General features: G+C 45.0%; 1 long non-coding RNA gene across 1 annotated transcript; it reads left to right on the top strand.

Moving 5' to 3' along the window:
* Window positions 1-3227: 3227 nt before the first annotated feature.
* LOC109495227 lies at window positions 3228-6183 on the top strand. The gene is made up of 2 exons (XR_002150521.3): window positions 3228-4358; window positions 5899-6183. It is a non-coding gene; the product is annotated as an uncharacterized LOC109495227 (long non-coding RNA).
* The last annotated feature ends 7181 nt before the right edge of the window (window positions 6184-13364 follow it).

Below are 13364 nucleotides of genomic sequence, written 5' to 3'. Positions count from 1 at the left end.
CCAGGCTCCGAGCTGTCCGCGTGGAGCCCGGCTCGGGGCTCGAACTCGTGAACCGTGAGATCATGACCTGAGCCGAGGTCGGCCGCTCCACCGACTGAGCCCCCCGGGCGCCCCATCTTTTAAAAATGTTTTAAGCTTCCGTCTTGGAGACCTTACTGCGCAGCAGACATTGTGCTAATGGCTGTACATGCACCGATGTAATTTCATCCTTGTAAAAGATATGTCCCCCCCCCCCAAAAGATATGTCCAAGTCTTAATGTCCACCCCCCATGAAGGTTACTTTCTTTAGGAAAAGAGTCTTTGCAGATATAATTAAGTTAAAGATCTTGAGATGCGATCATTCCGGGTGACCCATGTGGGACCTAAATCCAGTGACAAATGTCTCCATTAAAGGCAGGAGAGGAGAAGTCGCGGACCTGGAGGCAAAGGCCACAGAAACAAAAGCAGTGGCCGGCCTTACGCACTCGCTATCCAAGGAGCAGCCGGAGACACCAGGAACCCGAAGAGGCAAGGAGGGTTCGCTCCCTAAGCTTCATTGATTTTCACCTGTAGGTGGACATTCATCATCGTGCTTCTGAGTCCCTGCTGCCCCTCTTTATTAGGAGAAACGGAGAATTGTTGACAAGTGTCGGGCTCGGGTTCAGCGCGGGGGCAGACACGACACTCGCCGTTGAAGCGGGGACGGGAGAGACGCTCCCACGAGTCCCCCAAAGCCTCTACCAGGCAACCACAAAGACACTCGGCTTCTTCGTCTGCCCACGGGGATTAGTAATTCCGAATCCCCTGACCGCAAGAGAATTCACCGAGAAACCAGACTTTCGCACACCGGACGTCGTATTCCACGAACGACTGGGCAAAGATTGGTCTACGGCGAGCTCCAGACGCAGGAGCAGAAGTCAGAGGCATGGTGGTTTCTCTCCACCTCTTCCCATGATACGCTTTTCCTTTTCCCGTGGCTGGGAGGGAGGCCAGTCCCCAGATAAGAGGCCACCGAGCACTCCGTCCCCCGCCACCGTGCCCCCCAGACTGGCCTCGGACTGGGGCGAACGGTCGGGTCGCTGCTGGGTCTGTGCACAGTGTCTGGGGAAGGGGCTTCTCCTCGTGACTTGGTGCCTCGTTTTTATTTTTAATTTTCCTCCCCGTGTCCTGCCCCGGGGAAGGGAGAACCCTCACCCAAGCTGCGGCGCTGGGTTCTTGCAGGGTGACAAATAGCATCTCTGATTCCCCAGTCTCTCTCGGGACAAAGCTTGAATAACAGAACTATTTCTTTACAACCCTTTGGACTTACATTGGGAGATACCGGTTTGTCGAAGGTTTGTCAAATAGGTTTTATGATCCCCGTTTCGCCAAGAGTAAAGAAATAAGGAAATTGGGAGTCGGGGATGATGCGATTTTTGCCAGATCCCGCCACTGGTGAGCACAGAGCTGCTGGTCGTCGGCCCCGAGGTCCGCGGGAGGTGAACCGACGTCAGACTCTGTCCCTGACTTTTACCCAGAATTTCAGAGATTAGAGGCTTCGTCGTGTATCATTTCCGAGGTTTTTGCCTTGCGGATTTTGATACAGGAACTTGCGCGGTGAGAACCAAGTGTGCACACCCATTTCAATTTGGAGATTCCATTTTAAACGTCTGTGGGACGATGCGAGAAGAGACTTACACTACACTGTCGCTTTCAGGTCTGTTTACACTCACCATTTTATCTCTGGCACTTAGATCTTTTTTTCCACAATATCACAGCTGCCTCCTTTTCAGCACAACCATTTCCTGTCTCTTATATGCCCCGGGGAAACCACATAAAACCAGGAACGACGGAGGGTACCACACGCAGTCAGTGCCTTCTGGAAGTTTAAGTGAACTCCCTCTGGCTGCAAACCTCAGCCCTCCGAACAGGCCCACCTCCTCCCCCCCCCCCCCCACAGCTCTGCTTCAGCAAAGGATTTGTCTGGGAAGGCCCCTGAGTCCGTGTCTATTTGGTGACAGCTGTCCAAACGTAAGAGGTGTCACGCATTTGGAGAATGAAGTTATTTGGCCGAATTGATGGTGTGTGACCATGAGTGGCAGATGTCTGTTTTTCTGCGCTGGGCACAACACCCTCACTTCTCCTGGTTTCCAAAGCAGACACGCTGGAGAGAGACGAATCTGAAGCAAATGCCGTTTCTTCTGTGGGGGAAAGAACAGCGTCATTCTGATGGCGTGAAGTCCTCCCGTCAGGGTCTTTCCATCCCTAAAACTAGTTCCCAGCCTCCGCCTTTGCTGAAAGCCTGCATGATTTTTCTCCTTGACCGCTTCCCCCATGGGCGTCCAGAGGGCCGCTAGGCACGGAACGATCCCCCTCGCGCAGAGAAGAAGAAGCCAGATCTTCTCAGGGCCTTTCCCGGGGAGTCTGCACAAAATGGAAGCTTCCCTTCAGAGCTGTGATAACACCGGCTTTGGCCCGATTCCGGCAGAATGGGCCGTGTGGTGGGTTCTTCCGGATGGAGCTGTATGCGCAAGGGACAGGGGTCGGGGGAATCAGACGTCATTAAAATATTACCATCAGGCCACATGCTGCACACTCAGCACGGCTTTCCAACGAGCTGGGTTACGGCGCTGTTGTCCACGGGGTTTCTCTCTCTCCTATAAAGCCCCGAACTCACGTCTTGAAGTCTCCCTGTTCTGACCGATGAGTCGAAAAGGCACAAAGGAGCTCAGGCGGCGAGGAGGACGGGGTGAAGGATGCCGGAGAAGGTCATAGATGCCCAGAGTAAAGAAGGACAGAGAGTCGTGAGCACGTGTAGGACCTTCATCGTGTGTGACTTCTGCTCATTGGCAAACGGGACCCAGTCAGTGTCCTTGACCTTAACCACACATGATTAGCTTTGCTCTTTTCTGGGGAAGAATGAGGCTGGGGGTAGAAGAGGGTATCTGCCCCCGCTACCCTAGCTGACCAAGTCTTACACTCGGCCCCCTTTTCCAGGTCTCACAGCCATCATCAGAGGGATATAAAAAGAGGAGAGGGGCGCCTGGGTGGCTCAGTCGGTTAAGCGGCCGACTTCAGCTCAGGTCACGATCTCGCGGTCCGCGAGTTCGAGCCCCGCGTCGGGCTCTGGGCTGACGGCTCAGAGCCTGGAGCCTGCTTCCGATTCTGTGTCTCCCTCTCTCTCTGCCCCTCCCCCGTTCATGCTCTGTCTCTCTCTGTCTCAAAAATAAATAAAACGTTAAAAAAAATTAAAAAAAAAAGAGGAGAAAACTCTGCCATTCGCAGCAGACCTAGGAGAGCACGCCATCCAGGTGCGAGAGAGTCAAGGCCTTTCTCCCAGATAGAGTATGAAAGGAGCCAAAGCGAAGGGGCACGACAGAAGCCAGTCAAACTCTCCTCCCTAAAATGACAGTAGAAAATAAACAGAAGGGATCTTGCCAGAACTCAGTCATCAGCAGCCGGTTTGGAAGGGCAGTGACTGGAGGCTGGAAGGCATCCGAGAAACGCTGGACGCTGAACCCTTTTCCATTGCTTTCGAGCTTCGCAGGGCTTGGAGGCCCCAGAGAGGGAGCGGAGATACAGCACCAGAAAAAAGGCAGCTGTTGCCACACTGAGCGGGTGGGATGAAGACACGCCAGACGGAAGTCAAATTCTAGGGGATCGCTAGGTTGGGAAGTCACAGAGTGTCAGCACGATTGGACTACACAACTCTTAACATGCCTCCTTGGCCTGAGAATCTGTGAGCGTATGAATCAAGCCTAATTCATTCTGTATTCAACTTCTAGCCTCTGGTCCTGTGCGGGTTTCGATCAGCTGCCCCGAGGGAATGACCCGGAATATATATCAGAAATAAGCTTTCAGGAAGAGTGACAGATGAGTATCAGTTCTAATCCAACAAACTACACATATTTGAGCACACACCGTATACTAGGTCAGGAGTCTCTGCAGAGAAAGGATAGATCATCACATTCTAGAGGGACTCAAAGTCAGGTAGGGAAGAAAGGCACTTCATCTAGGGTACCGTGTGATTAAATGCTGTAATAGACCATCGCTTAAAGTGCTTGGAAATATAGATGAAGGGTAATTAATCTGCCTCAGGGAGAGCTACAGAGAGAAAATGATTTTTTAACTGGGCCTTGAGTATTAAGTCATGGCATTAACTGATCAGACTTTGTGAGAAGAAAGCAAATCGTCTGCTGTGATGGGAATGCGGGGCGAGGGAAGGAAAGTGGAAAGGTTGGATGCAACCAAGTTTGTCTGCCATGTTGAAGAATAGGTACTTCTTTCTGCAGGAATCGGGGAGCCGTTCAAGCCATTTCTTAGAAACCTGTTTCTGGCAACAGAAACGCCTTTCAGGCACGGAGTCAAAATGGATCGAAGATTCTAAGCAAGATGGTAGGGTGAGTACATCAGAGATCTCTACCCTCCAAATCAACACATAGAAATGAGCAATCAAATGCTTTGAAAAATAGATAAAGAGGGGCGCCTGGGTGGCTCAGTCGGTTAAGCGTCCGACTTCGGCTCAGGTCATGAACCCACGACGGTGGGTTCGAGCCCCGCGTCGGGCTCTGTGCTGACAGCTCAGAGCCTGGAGCCTGTTTCAGATTCTGTGTCTCCCTCTTTCTCTGACCCTCCCTGTTCATGCTCTCTCTCTGTCTCAAAAATAAATAAATGTTAAAAAAAATGTAAAAAAAAAGAAAAAGAAATAAAGAAATAAAGAAATAGACATACAACCAATAAGCAAAAATAAAAAACCAAAAATCTCTGCCTCCCAAACCTCCCTCCAAAAGGCTGCCTTGGGCCGAAAGCACAGAGGAAGTTCACAGTATTCAGTGAAGACCATATCACACACCCCGGAAGGGACAGGAATATACTTTCCTGTAGGAAATGGGGGGATGAATGTTTACCCGTGGTGGGAGTGGAGATCCTGTCTCCCCATACCAAGCCGGGGGGCTGGAATAATGTACCTAACCCAGGCAAATCAGCATAACAGAAAAGGTAAGTGTTTGGGCTTTGGAGCCAGCCTTCATGAGGTTCCCAGCTCTGGGACCTTGGACAAGTTATTTACCCTCTCTGTGCCTCAGTTTCTTTATTTTTAAAATGGAGATACTGATAGCATCTTCTCGGCCACTCTTTTACGGAGATCGAGTGTATTAAATGTGTAAGTTGTTTACAACTTACTGGAACATAGTAAGTACTTGGTAAGTGTTGGCCATTATGAGGGAAAAACTTGGGAAAGCTCTGTGAGTCTGTCCAGGGTTGTGTCAACACACAATTCACCTTTGGTGGAGGGAGGAGGTGGAAACCAAGGAACTTGGACTATACTACGTATTGGTGGTGGTGTAACCATTCTGGTTCCCGGTGATCACCATCCAAGATTTCAAAGATCTCAAAAGACATTCCAAATGAACAGGAATAGAACTCCAGAATTTATCTATCTTGCATAACCAAAACTTTGTACCCTTTGACCAACATCTCCCGATTTACAGCGATGTGTATAGCGATGTGACTATAGTTTTCAAAACTGTATTGTACTCTTGAAATTTGCTAAGACAGTAGATTTTAAGTGTTCTCAGCACACACACATGCACACACACACACACACACAGAAAGAAAATGAAAAGAAAGAAAGAAAAGAAAAAGACAACTATGGGGGCACCTGGGTGGCTCAGTGGATTAAGCATCTGACTTCGGCTCAGGTCGTGATCTTGTCGTTCGTGAGTCTGAGCCCTGAGTCAGGCTCCGTGCTGACAGTTGGGAGTCTCTCTCTCTCCCTCTCTCTCTCTGCCCCTCCCCTGCTCTCTCTCTCTTACATATATCAAAACATTGAGTTGTCCATCTTAAATATATATTATTTTAATTTGTCAGTTATACTTCAAAAAAATTGGAAAAGAAGCTAACAGGAAAAATAATGATTAACCATTCTCTATTCCATTCAAGGCTAATGAAGATTAACGTGTTCTCTGCCTGGAGATTCTTAGGGCAGAAATGTTGTATGATCCTAAAGCAGAGATCCTTCGTTTTTTATGCCGTGGGCCCCTTTACGAGTTGGGTGAAACCTGTAAACTCCTTCTCAAAATAATGTTTTTAAAGGCATAACATAAAATATATAGAGGAAACTGTATTGAAATACAGTTATCAAGATTCAAAAAGAAACCCAAATCTGTCATATGGTAATATATGTGCTTTTAATTAACACATTAAATAAAAATGATCCAACAGTGAGTCTACTAACTACCTTAATTTCAAAGTGAGGAAGAGTACACATAATATGTTTATACACCTCCAACAACAGTAAAACGATATGAAAACAGCTGTGATTTTTATTAGTGATGAAGGCAGGGGTATGAGGAAGAATCGTATTCAGAATTTGAATATTCACCTTTAGCTTAAGAATCAAGTCCCACATAAGGCCTTCATGAAAGTATGTCCAGTGTTGACCCAACAGATTCTCTGCATCCGATGGCGATTGGGGATGTCCAATAACTACACGATTACCTGGCACAGAGAAGGGGATCGATAAATATTTATCAATGAGTGAATGAGTGAATGAATGAATGAAGCCGATCAACCAGAGAAATGAACAAAGGAAAGCATCCTCTCCTGCCCACACATTCCCTATTTGTCCTCCTCATTCCTTGTCATCCCCCCCCCCCACGCCCTTGTACATGCACATATTCACTGCACGGATATTCAGATATTGATTGGGCAGCTACCCCACGAATGACATCATACTGAGCTCTATGGACGATACCAAGATGAATGAATGAGACATGCCTCCGGCCCTAGAAGAGGGCGTAACCTGGGAGGCTATGATTGGAGCCCAGCAAAACCTCACTTGTGTTCAGCATGTGCCTATTTTTTTTTTTTTTTTTTTATTGATTGCCTATTTTTTCCTTGAGAGCTTCTGTAAAACCTGGGGAAGCATCAAGGCGAATCTCGAAGTTGCCAACGATGAAATAGCAGCCAGGTTGCAAGATCTGAAAAGGAAACCTGTCACACACACAGGGCTTGTTCGAACCACGCAATTTGCAAAAGCTGACTTTGGAAGAAGTAGGTCAGTTTGCAGAGTTAGCTGCCATACGATCCTGCAAACAGCTGTCCGAGCTGGAACCTAGGTCTGCTAGAGGAAAATCACAGATGGGACCTCTTTAAAATATTCCACAGGGGGGTGCTTGCTATTGGAATTTTTAAAGATTGTCTTACAAGATGTTTCCATGCTGACTTAACGGAGAAATCAGGTCACTTTGCCTACAGCATTTGATAATAATCAGAGTGGAGGTGCAAATTTTCTTCCCGATGTTACTGCCAGACTTTCAATAGACCCTATTCCGCTGTTGGTCGAAGGAAACTGCTACTCCCGTGCAGAGGTGGTGCCGGTCGGTTGGAGAAGTGACCTCTCCGCCTTTCTCAGCGGTCAGCTGGCCTGTCAAGTGCATGTGCACAGCAGAGCAGAAAATCCTCCCCGCTTTCCATTTTCCTGGTCGAGAAGTCCAGGATGTAGAACGGGGGGGTTGATAAACTACGGCCCGAGGGCCACTGCCTGTTTTTACCACGGGCTGACTTAATTCAAACTTACCTCTCCTCTGTTCATCTTAAACCCTATAAATATGCCAGGGGGTATTAAAGTCTGCTCCCTCTAAAAAGTTTTTTTTATTTTATTTTTTTATCTTGTTGAAGGTATAGGTGAAATAAGACAGGTCCATAAATAACTATAACACAAAGATCAAAGGAGTAAGAGAGAGACAGAGAAAAGTACTTTGGGAGCTCAGTGTGGGAAAAACTACTTTAGACTTAGGGAACAGAAAAAACTTTACAGGAAAAAGAGGTGTTTAATCCAGCCTTTGAAGCATGAATAGAATCCGAACAAGAACCCTATGAAAGGGAGCAGAGAGTCACAGATCCCATATGATCTGTGAAGACTTGGGAAAATCACCCAATGTTTTGGATCTCCTCCCTCTACCTATCCATTCATCCAACAAAGATCTGTTAATTTTCCTACTAAGGCATGGGATTATGGAGCTCCAAACACAGTGGTTTAACTTTTCTCCTCTTTCTTCTCTCAGGGTCCAAAGTCTTGCCTAAAATGACCAGGAAGTACACAAAGACATCTCTAAGGGCAAGCGGGGAAAATGGCACGCATCTGCTACAAACCTCAGGGCATGTCTCCTAGAGTCAGAGAAGTAGAACCACGTTAAAACAAGCGTGGTGGTTAATTTTATGTGTCCACTTGGCCGAGCTAAGCGATGCGTAGATTGCTAGTAAAACATTATTTCTGGGTGTGTCTGTGACGGTTTCTCTAAAGGAGATTAACACTTGAATCAGTAGACTAAGTAGAGAAGATCCACCCTTACCAATGTGGGTGGACACCATCCAATCTGTTGAGGGTCCAAATACAGCAAAAAAGCAGAGGAAGGGTGAATTCTTTCTCTCCTGTCTTGAGCTGAGACATCCTCTTCTCCAGGCCTTCAGATCCTGGGACTTATAGCAGTTGACCCCCCCACCCCCTTCTCAGGCCTTAAAACTCTGACTGAATTACACTAGTTTTCTCGGTTTTCCAACTTGCAGATGGCGCATCGTGGAGCTTCTCAGCCTTCATAATCGTGTGAGCCAATTCCCATAATAAATCTCCTCTTATATCTCTCTCTCTATCTTATTGGTTCTGTTTCTCCAGAGAACCTGACTAATACAGGAAGGCAGAGAAGACCGCAAGAGTGGCGGAAATTTAGAAGGACACTACATTGCTCTTCGAATGTGGAGAGGTGATGTCTAGGGGCAAGGCTAAGTCATGGTACGTGGGACAAGTTCTACACATGAATTTCATTCATTAATCAAACCGCAGCTGCTTCCATGGTCAAAAATGGTAACATCCCACAGGAAGCTGGAAAACAAGCCTCCTCCATGACTTCCCCTGATTGAGAGTGTCACTGGGAAGGTCAGTAGAGCCACAGTATCTACTTGAAGCAGAGGTCAAGTTTCATAGAACATAAAATAAAGACCATTGGCGCCTAGCTCAGTGGCTTTACCAAACACAAAGAAAAAAACAAGGCAGAGAGCTCCTTTAGCACCGGGATTCTTATCTAGTCCAATTCAATTCATACAGTCCATCAGATCCTGTAATGAAAAAAAATCGATGCTATAGAAGCATCCAGAGGGACAGTAAAGAACTTATGGAGATCCTTCATACTGTCTTTCACAAATATTAGGTAAGGATAGAAATATCTCCCATCAAGGCTGAAAAATAAGATAAAAAAACAACTTGAGTCCCATGGAAAGATATTTCAACAAAAAAAAAAAGAGGAAAGAAAATATAGATTCAAAAGAAGATATTTTAGGAAAAAATAGAAGTGCATTTTAGCTAACATATATTTTCTACTCTCTAGGGAGTCAAACAGAAAAATAGGACCATATCATAGTGGTCTATGATGAAAAGTTGTAACAGGAGATAAAAGGCAAGGTATCAGGAAACCAATAATGCAGACTTTTAAATTGCATTAGAAACAAAATCAGTGGTACATGACTCATAAACTTGGGAAGCTCTTGAACACGGAATCCAAGAAAAGGCAATGAAAACAATGAGAGAGAATTTTACAGCTTATGTATACAAGAGAGAGAACAGAGACTCATGATACACAGCATTAGTTGTTGGAAGAAAGAGAGAGGAATAAATGTGACATAATAATCAAAGACAAAATTGAATACAGCACTCCTGAACTGAAGAGAAAACCAAACCTACGAGTGTTCAGGGTTCAGCTGGTTGTGGGCAAATTTTACAGAAAGAAATGAACTCTGAACTATCTCTGTATGTGTGTGTGTATATATATGTATATATATATGTATATATATGTATATATATATGTATATATATGTATATATATATGTATGTGTATATGTATATATATACATATAGATATGAAGATATATACATGTATACACATATAGATATGAAGATATATATATATATGTGTGTATATATATATACACACACACACTAATTTAAGAATAAAGAGAATTCTAGGAGGGTAAAGTTTGTATAAAAATGGCTACCTACAAAGGTAGGTCATTGGGTTGGCAGGTGTTTTTTTTTTTAATGTGTTCCTCGTGTTCCCTTTTCTTTCCTCATTCTTTTTTTTAAATTTTTTTTTAATGTTTTATTTATTTTTGAGACAGAGAGAGACAGAGCGTGAGCAGGGGAGGGGCAGAGAGAGGGAGAGCGAGACACAGAATCCAAAACAGGCTCCAGGCTCATAGCGGTCAGTACAGAGCCCAACGCGGGGCTCAGACTCACAAACTGTGAGATCATGACCTGAGTCGAAGTCTGACGCTTAACCGACTGAGCCACCCAGGCGCCCCTCCTCATTCTTAAAAAAGAAGACATCTGTCCAGGCTCAGAAGTTCATAAAAATACTACCTAATAATTCTTTTTTTCCCCCGTTTACTTTTGTGGTATCTAAATCCCATCCACCCACCCATCCATCCATCCAACAAATATTTATTGAGCATCTCCTGGGTGCCAAGTACTGTTGTAACACAACAAGTTGTTGAAACAACCAAGGTGGGTATCTTGGGGAAGAAGGAACTGTAAGTACAAATGACTTGAACTAGAAACGTGTTTGAGGCATTTGTAGAAGAGAAAGAGACCAGTCTGGCTGAAGCAGAGTGAGGGAGGGGAGAGGGCGTGGGAAAGGAACCCAGACACACAGGTAAAGGCGAAGGAAGAAGGTTGGATCACTAGGGTTATGAGACGATGTAAGGAGGGTGAATTCTGTAGCTGAGTGAGATGGGGACCAACTGCAGCGTTTTGAGCAGAGGGCTAACGTGATCTGAGGTGCCTTGTAGAGGAATATCAGTGAGTGATGCATGCAAGATAGGGGAGGCAGGCAAGGGGAACAATAAGGACACCAGGAGGGAGATAATAGTGGGTGGTGGCTGATGAGATCATCCCAAACCTCCAACTGAAGGCAGAGTGCACTGCTTCCATCAAATCTTTGGTTAGTATTCAGCTCCCTTGTGAGCTGCTCTCCTCTAAAGTGACATCTTCCTCCTGTTCCCACTGCCAGGTCCCACACACTTCTGACCTGAAATTCTTTCTAGAAAGCGATGGTTGCTGTCAAGTTTTGCTGCTAGATTCCTACCATCTTCGCTCCCGGAGGTTTTTTTGTCGTGGAGCCAACGCCTCCGCAAGTTCAACCCGCTTCAATTCTCTCAGATTTGCCCACTCTGTCTGAATGCGGGAATACGCTGGGCAGACCCTGCAGGGTGGTTGACCAGTTGTCTGATCGTTACAGCCACCCGTCTCTGAGCCAGTGGAAATGCTGGGCCGACAAAAAGTTGTTTTACCCTTTTCTGGTGTTCTTGCTTCCGTGAGTCAACAGAAATCCAAGCAGTTCTTATGTCCTGTTAGTCTGGGTCCATTTACCCCATAAGTGAATTAAATTCTCCCTATATCTGGGGCCTTGCAGATTTTGCCAGTTCCCCGCCCCCCTCTCTTTCCTGTAAATATTCGTCTTCAGTTTTTAGTGTGTTTGTTTTTGTTTTTCGTTTGTTTGTGGGTGGTTTGTTTGGTTTTTTTTTTTTTTTTGGTAGTTTTTAGAGAGAATAAAGGAGAGCCAATACCTGAAGCTGTTTGCCATTCGCCGTGTTAAACCAGGTGTTACTGAGACCGTGCTAAGATAATAGAGGGTATTGTGCTGCAGAAAGGGACGACAAAAATGCCGACAATTATCACTATTACAAGCATTTCCACAACAGAATGAGTTATCAAAACAAGAATTAGACACACATGACTAATTAATTAGGGAACATAGTTTGTACCATGTGGTCCACTAGAGTTGTAACGAAATCTCAATTTTCTACAAACTCACAGGGATGAAAGCCGTTGCGTAGAACGGAGACACACACTTGCTTTGCGTTAGAGGTTGGTTGTGCTTTATAAGTGGCATTATTTTGTTTCTGTTGGGTTGTCGCACATCAATCAAAACTTCAAACTCAAGGTCAAGGATGATAGAGAAGCACGAGAAATAGCTGAGTATGTAGAATGAAAAACACATAAGGAAGTGTGCAGGTCTGTTTGTGTCACTTTTGATTTGGCATTTTTGCTTATAATAACAAAAATACACTCAAAGCATTATTCTTTAAATCTCTGAAGGACAAAAGATGTTGTAAATCTAAAACTCTCTAGCGTCAGGATTGCTTTTTTTTTTACGACGGAATTACATCTACAATGCAGTTTCAAAATTTCACAATGGGTTTAAAACAAAAGATTTCAGTTATCGGAACACATAGCGAGCATTACTCTAGAACTTCTCGCCAACATAATAAAACAAGAAAACAGAAATGATCAGTTTACATTTGCAAACACAGAGACAAAGTTATTGTTTTTATTTATTTTTGGGACAGAGAGAGACAGAGCATGAACGGGGGAGGGGCAGAGAGAGAGGGAGACACAGAATCCGAAACAGGCTCCAGGCTCTGAGCCATCAACCCAGAGCCCGATGCGGGGCTCGAACTCACGGACCGCGAGATTGTGACCTGGCTGAAGTCGGACGCTTAACCGACTGCGCCACCCAGGCGCCCCAAGTTATTGTTTTTAAATAAAAAATAAGTCTCCCTTAAAACCTCATGAATATCAACTTTAATAATAGCAGGATTGGGGCACCTGGGTGGCTCAGTCTGTGAAGTGTCGAACTCTTGATCTCGCTCAGGTCACGACCCCACGGTCACGAGATCGAGCCCCGCGTTGGACTCCAGAGCCTGCTTGGGATTTTCTCTCTGCCTCTCTCTCTGCCCCTCCTCCTGCTCACACACACACACACGCTCTCTCTCTCTCAAAACAATAAACATTTAAAAAATATAGTGGGATTAATATGAAAGTTCAGTAATGTGGCCAAACACAAGAGAAACACATCAACTTTTGTATGTGTCTGAAAAAAATAGAAAATTGCACAGTGCCATTCCTATGATGACCTAAAAATAAAATGTCTAGGAATAAATTGAACAAATAAGAGCAGAACTCTTAGGAAGGAAAATATTAACTTGACTAGAGGACACAAAGGAAGATAAAAATGAACAGAGTCAAATAATGAAGAGACCTACCAAGTTCTTGAGTAGAAAGATGGAATTTCATCAAGATTTCTAATTTCCTGAAATTGATCTGAAGTCTAGGGCTATCCTGCTACAAATACCAAAATAGTTTTTAGAGCCTAGGAGAATGACAAAAGAGCTCATTTGTAGGGAAGCATAGGACTTTAGCCAAACATATCTTGAGAAAGAAATGCAACGTGATATAATTTAGGTATTAAAACATACGATGAAGGCATACGCTACCAAAACTGTGTCTTGGGTATAGAGGCCCACGGATCTTTGGAACAAAACAGAAAGCCTAGAAATAGATTTATCAGTCCACG

The sequence above is a fragment of the Felis catus genome, chromosome E3 (assembly GCF_018350175.1).
Source record: "Felis catus isolate Fca126 chromosome E3, F.catus_Fca126_mat1.0, whole genome shotgun sequence".
Taxonomy (NCBI): domain Eukaryota; kingdom Metazoa; phylum Chordata; class Mammalia; order Carnivora; family Felidae; genus Felis; species Felis catus.
This window is presented reverse-complemented; position numbering and strand designations above follow the sequence as displayed.